A 6,941-nucleotide genomic window follows, 5' to 3' on the forward strand; every position below is an offset into this window, starting at 1 on the left:
GTGTGTGTGTGTGTGTGTGTGTGTGTGTGTGTGTGTGTGTGTGTGTGTGTGCGTGCAGTGGTTTTTGCATAGGGTTGCTAAGCTCTAAGCTCAATTGGAAGCAGGTGCGGCGTAAAGACCTAATCACATTTGCGGCTCATTACCCGGTGACTGTGTGCACATATTTGCCTCTCTGTGTCCTTATTAATCAGGCACAGACAACCCTAAGTGCTCCTCTCCACTTTTCCACATGACTTGCTACAAGCAACAGTAGAGCACAACAACGTGATGAGACCACCTGCTGCTGTCTGCTTTTCCAACACCTGCAATGCAAACGCGCGTAATTTCTCACTTGACCTCTAACCGTTTGCCAATTGGCAGAGCGTCAGTTTTTTGGCCCGCTTGAATGTTGAGGTACTCGCTTCGGAGTGATCATAACAGCATTAGGGGAGCTTCCTCGCTCATCTGTAACTAATATAATACTGTATGTGGTCGTTTTCTAAATCAGCAGAAGTTGTACGGCGATATGGAAACGCAATGCGGTCCAAAATGTTTTCCTGCATGCAAACGGATCACAGTTTTCAGGGTTTTTGTAATCAAAATGTACTTATTTAAACATGAGTTCACTTTTTTAAAGAAAATTCCAACTCAAAACATAATATTTACTTTTAAGTATGAGAAAAGAAATACAACATAACTGCAAACTGAATTAGAAACCAATGATCGTTTTCAGTTGTTGAAGATGCTGCCGTTTATTTTAAACTTGTTAACATCAACAGAAGCTGTTTGTGGTTTTATTGGGAAGCTAATTAAGTAATCAGGTGGACAATTATGTAACAATCTGGAATAAACGTCCAGAAAACTGCAAAAAAGCAGAAACAATGAGCTTCTTCAAGTCAAGGCTAAACACCGACTTGGTTGGATCTGAATCATTATGAATGAAACATTGATCAACTTATTTGATGTGTATTGATCATTTTGGCACTTGATAAAATGTAATGTTTGTTACTGCTTTCTGAATTTGTGGCTTAATTATGTTTTTATTTTTGTGTTTTTACCTTGACCTGCCTTTTGCTGAGATATGCGATACAAATAAACTTGATGGATTAAAGAAAAAAGGCAAAAATGGATAAAATGGGAACGTTTGTAGGATACCGTTTGTAGCATTTCTCTTTTGTCTTTGGTAAAAGACGAAGAGCCATTTTTTCTGCTAGCGCCTTTGTTTTCGTTGTATTTACCCAGAATGCCCTGCACTGTAGTCCACTTCCTGGTTTTGGAGCGGTCTCCAGTCCGCTTGACGTTCACATATGCATCTGAACCGAACCAGAGTTCACTTCAACTGAACCAAATCAAAGGTTGTAGGCTACGACGGAGCATTAGAGCTATGCTAAGAAAATAAAATAAAGTCCTAAAATTATGAGAATAAAGTTGAAATAATATATAAATAAAAATTTGAATATTATGACTTTATTCTTCTGATCTTATGACTCTTCTCATATTATTTCGTCTTAATTCTTGTACAGCTTTATTCTTGTAATTTCAAGACTTTCTCATATAGCTACCAGAGTTTGCCAAACTGAAGGTTAATATCTGGCCATGAGCTCAACCTTTTGCAATAATCCATCGCACACCAGCCAGTCTTCCTCTTAAAATCTACAAAAAAACAAAAACATTTTGGAGTGGCCTCCTCAAAGCATTGCGGTCTTCCAGTAGAGAACATTAGAGAAAGTACTTCACCAGATACTGAGAGCAGCTGTGTGAAAAAGCTTCGTAAAAGCTCTTCTTGTGGCCACAAAAGCATAAAATAAGTTGAACCATCCACCAAATTTCCTGCTCCTCAGTGATGTTAAACTGTCTTTCCAGCCAAATGCTTAATGGCAGCTGGTGATGCCAAAGGTGACGCAGTCAATTATTAGGTTTGGAGAGTAATTAGTTTCCACATCGGGCCAGGTTGGTTCGAAAAGCTTTTTTTTATCCCTCCTAATGAATGAAAAACTCATTTAAACTCTGCTTTTTGGATTTACCGTATTTTCCGCACTATAAAGCGCACCGGATTATAAGGCGCACCTTCAATGAATGGCCTATTTTAAAACCTTTTTTCATATATAAGGCGCATAGAATAGACGCTTCAGTTTGGGTTACCAATTTGTTCCGTACTCTATTATTACACATCTACATTTGTAAAGAAATGGTCTCCAGTGCTTTATCTAGTAGGCTGCCCCAGTCGTTGTTTCACTCACGGTGTTGTGATATTGTGCCCAACTGCTTTCTGGGTAACACAGACCAACCGACACGCTGCCGCCGCAGTCTCTGTCTCTTTGCCCCCCCTGGCTTTAAATGTATTATCAAACTTTATTAACAAACCAGCGTTCTGACAACTATCCCAGCATGCACCACGCACTTCTTCTTCTACGGGGGAAAATGAAGTCGGCGGCTGCTTACCGTAGCTGCTAGACCTGTTGTGGCTCAATATTGGTCCATATATAAGGCGCACCGGGTTATAAGGCGCACTGCCGGCTTTTAAGGAAATTGAAGGTTTTTAGGTGCCTTATAGTGCTGAAAATACGGTACTCAGGTTATTTTGTCTGATGTCAATGTTTGATTGATGATCTGAAATGTATTTTAAAAGATTTATATATTTTTTACTTCTGTATGGTGTTTTTTTTGTTGTTGTTAATGTTATTTTCCACATCCAGATTACTGAATAAATTAACAAACATTCTAATATTAATCAGTATTAGCATGAATATAAGGAACATTGCCTACAGTTATTTAAACAATAAAAGATAAATACTTTGTCTCAAAGATATTCATTGAAAAATGCAATATAACATTAAGTTAAAATGATGAAAATAAAATTTAAATGAGAAAATGTCAAAAAAGTTAATAAAAAATAAAGTTTAAAGACTTCTAACAGCCATTTCTTATGTAAAGTTGCCCATAAAAAATGTGCCATTTTGCAATTTTTTAAATTTCTAAGTTTGGAACCAGCAATAATGGCTAAAAATTTACCGTATTTTCCGCACTATAAGGCGCACCTAAAAACCTTCAATTTCCTCAAAAGCCGACAGTGTGCCTTATAATCTTTTTATGTTTTCCACTAGTTCATGCTCTGATCTGACCCTGTGAAATAAAATATTGTCTTCCACCATCATAGAAACGTTGAACAAACACATTTTAAATGGAGAGAGTGAAGCGATTACATTAAATCGACTTCCAGCGCGGTGCACTGTAAGAAATAATTTGCTTGTTCGTAAATGAACCCTGAATGAAATTCTTTGGCATTTCAAGACACAACGCTTTGATGTTGTGTCATTTTCACGAATTTCCTCAAAATTATTTGTTGCAAATTGAGTTCAGTGACAGATAACAGCAGCAATTATGAGGCTGAGCATTTCAGGGGTCCACACCAAGACATGTATATGCATACATAAACCGTCGGGAGGGAAGACGGGACAAAAATAGTTTACAGGAAGGCTTGGTGTGGGAGTCCTGTTGGACCCTGGCGTCTATTCTTCTGCCGTTTTATCTCTTATGCTGAGCATGGCTCCACCGTCTCGTAAGGATCTCGGTTTCCTGTTTGGTGCGGCCCCAGAGACACGCATGGCACCGAATAAAGGGCCTTAAGTGGGACACAGAGACTCTGAGTCCCAATAAAAAGAGACGAGGAAAAACACTTTGAAAGCTGAGACGCGTTTTCACTGAACTGTCCAAAGATTATTACCAAAGGTCTATTTGTGGCTACTTCTTAGTTCCTTTAGATCTAAAAATGCGACTATGTGGTGTAAAATGTAACTTGGTTTACAGCTTACATAAGACTATTTAAAAGTTTTAACAATTAAATTCAAATTTAATTGTTAAAAAATTGTTATTTAAATATGAGACTTTACTGCTTCTAAAAGCAGTCCAAGCGCTAAAATACCCAACCCAACCATTTTTTGGTAATACGTTCATGATTTTTGGTGTCTGGAAAAGAAGCCATTTCAAAAACCTCTGGAATGTTCAGTCACATTTGACAGGCACTGTGTCATGGTTACCTAGCAACCCCAGTGGAGTTCCGCCCATTACCTAGCAACCCAAGCAGAGTTCCAGCCTATATGGTTAGCTGGTTTTATGCACTGTACAATGGCTGCTGGAAGAAAAAAAAGTTTTGTTGTTGACTTATCATCCAGAAACCACTTCCTGTACTCTCATTGGTTGTGCAGGAGGCTCCACTTCTGCTTTTCAAAGATGTACATTTGTACAATTGCGCATCTGTTTGCGGCTATTTTCACGTGTAGTTGTAAATGTTGAGTTGGAGCAGCTAAGAAGCTCATTCTGACTAAAATCTCATGATCTAAGAATGACATTTTGCAAAAAGAATAAATACAAATGTAAGGAACATGTTTTGTGTCACCATAGATCTAACATATGACATTGTGGTCATGCTATAATCTACAGAGTCACTGTTTTGAACAAAATTATTGAACTAAATGAGTCTTTTAAGGATATTGAAACTCCCTCAGATCCATCTGATTTTTATGGTTCAAGGTTTTCAGTTTTTATTCAAGTACTATTTTGTTGGAACCAATAGTTAGTCTGAAATTTTTAGAATTTTTTTAGAGTTGCTTTTTAGTCAGCACTTGAGTGTTTTCCAGCAAATGCAAGCTAACTTTACATGGTTTTCACTCTTTTGACCCCTACGTACCAATTTAGTCTTCACTATCTCATATTAATACAATTTTTAAAGGTTTTTAATTAGGGCACATGTTCCATTGTATCCTCACACATTTTATTTTTCTTAATTTTGGATATATAGTCAGATCTTGTGAAAAAATGAACACCAACAGCCAGTTGTTGTCGGTAGAAATTAAATTTGTAAATGGCAGATAATTTACTGGAAGGCATAACAGAGTAAGAGAAATCTAACAGATGAAACAGTCACCACTTTCAGGCTGCTGATTTGCTGTTACTGTCTCAATAATTGGATTTCATTGTTCAGATGAACAGCAGTTGAAAAGTAAATTCTGGAGAGAATAAAGATATACACAAAAGTGCAGAAAATGGTAGCCGGCTCAGGAGAAATTGGCTGAAATGGTTCAAATTAAAGCTACAAAGGTGTGAAAAATAGAAAACAAAAGCAGAGCCAACGGTCAGCCCCAGGCTGAAGATGAGGATCTGCAGATCTGCTTGTCAGAACTGTAACGATTAGAAGACATCTATGAAAAGGCAGGCTATCAAAAGATATTATTGACCATTTTTATGTCGATTCCTAGCTGTTCTTATGCTTTCTTTTTCTATGTTGACCTGCCAAGAGACTGCAGATGTGAATTAGCTAAAAGCTATAATCTTTTGCAACTCATCAAATGATGACGTTTTATGTCTCAGTTGCACGTTGTTGCTTTTCAAACAGACTTCAAGAAGCGGCGCAAACAAAATCAGTTCTTGAAAAAATAAAGAAATCTATTCTAAAACCAAAAAATACCAACTCCATGCAATAGCCGTGACGCAGTTCTCAGAAATGGTGATCATACAAATAAATATTCTTTCAGTGAATCACAGGAAAGTTCCATCTTTTCCTTTCTTATAGAAAATGTTTCAGTTTGTAATTGAAAATACATTTCTTTAAAAAACCCTTGCATTCCATTCTTCCTCACTTTCTGTAGACTAACAAGCTATTTGGTCAATTTGTCTTTCAATTTTATTTTGGAATATGCTATGCAGTGTAAGTTTACCAACTCTGTGAAATACGTAAGCAGAATTGTACAAAACATCAGCAAAAAAGCAAACAATAAACACTGAAAGCATGTTTTTATTATTTCCTTACTGGATGTTATAAAAGTAACATCCTCAACAACACTAGCATTAAAAACCAATTAAAACAACTTTGTGAATTACCGACTGTACCTGACACTTTTTTAACTTCATGTTGCAGCTAACTGTTCTGTTGTGCTAATGCTAGCGCACAAAAACAACATACAGAGATTCAGTTTTAGCTAATATTCCTGTCAAGTCTTAGTTGCTGGTCTAATAAGCAATATGTGGGTCATAAACATTCCAATGAGTCTGTTTTTCTTTTTTTGCAAGCTGTTATCCTAGTTTTCTTCATTGCTAACTGTGCTACAGTGTTAACACTGGCTAGTACAAACATTTAGCTCAGGGCAGGATGCATCGATGTTTTCATATTTTCACAGAGTTTTGACCACTTGAACGTTGCTGAAATTGAGATTCTTCGGACAAGAAGGTAGGTAGAGTGCCCAAAAGATTATTATCAAGTAAAAGTAGCACTACTTCAACGTATTTTTAAATCAATCAATCAATCAAATTTATTTGATTTACATTTCAGCAGCCAGGCATTTCAAAGTGCTTTACATAATTAAAGCAAAAATAAAAACAGAATAAACAGTGAGAAAGAGAAAGAGATTTTGAAAAAGATTAAAAAAGATAAAAACATTAAAAACATCGACCCACGTGAGGACTTGCCCTTATGGGGTCTCCTCGAACAGAGTTTTAGCAGAGCGACATCTTGCAAGGATTCTCAAACCTAAGACATCAAAACCCGCAATTTAGATTGATCTGTTCTAAGCATCTATTCAGTGATTGGATGGGTTCAGAGTCACCTAGTGACATCGTGATGTAGAGCTGTGTATCATCCGCATAATTGTGGTAGCTAATCCTATGTCCTGTTATAACCTTAGCCATTGGGAGAATATGAATATTGAAAAGAAGGGGTCCTTTAAAAAAATAAAATAAAAATAAAAATAAAAACTGGAACCTGCTCTCTGTTTTCCATAAGGACCCAGCAGAGGGCGGCGTCTTAATAAATCTACTGCATATATTAAGGACGCTGCACTCCGTCTCCAAAGCCGAACCATGGTTTCGTTCACACCGAGCTTAAATGCAGCGGCTCYATTTCCCTCCTGTAGTGCCAGATCGACAGCCCTCAACTTAAAAGCTGCATGATATGAGTTTGAAAACATTTC

General features: G+C 37.1%; 1 long non-coding RNA gene across 1 annotated transcript in view; it reads right to left on the reverse strand.

Annotated features, from left to right (window-relative positions):
- The window catches only part of LOC103456694 (uncharacterized), an 81,180-nt gene that overhangs the window by 16,715 nt on the left and 57,524 nt on the right, over positions 1 to 6,941 (reverse strand). The gene's annotated exons all lie outside the window — the stretch shown is intronic.

This window comes from Poecilia reticulata, linkage group LG20 (assembly GCF_000633615.1).
Source record: "Poecilia reticulata strain Guanapo linkage group LG20, Guppy_female_1.0+MT, whole genome shotgun sequence".
NCBI lineage: Eukaryota > Metazoa > Chordata > Actinopteri > Cyprinodontiformes > Poeciliidae > Poecilia > Poecilia reticulata.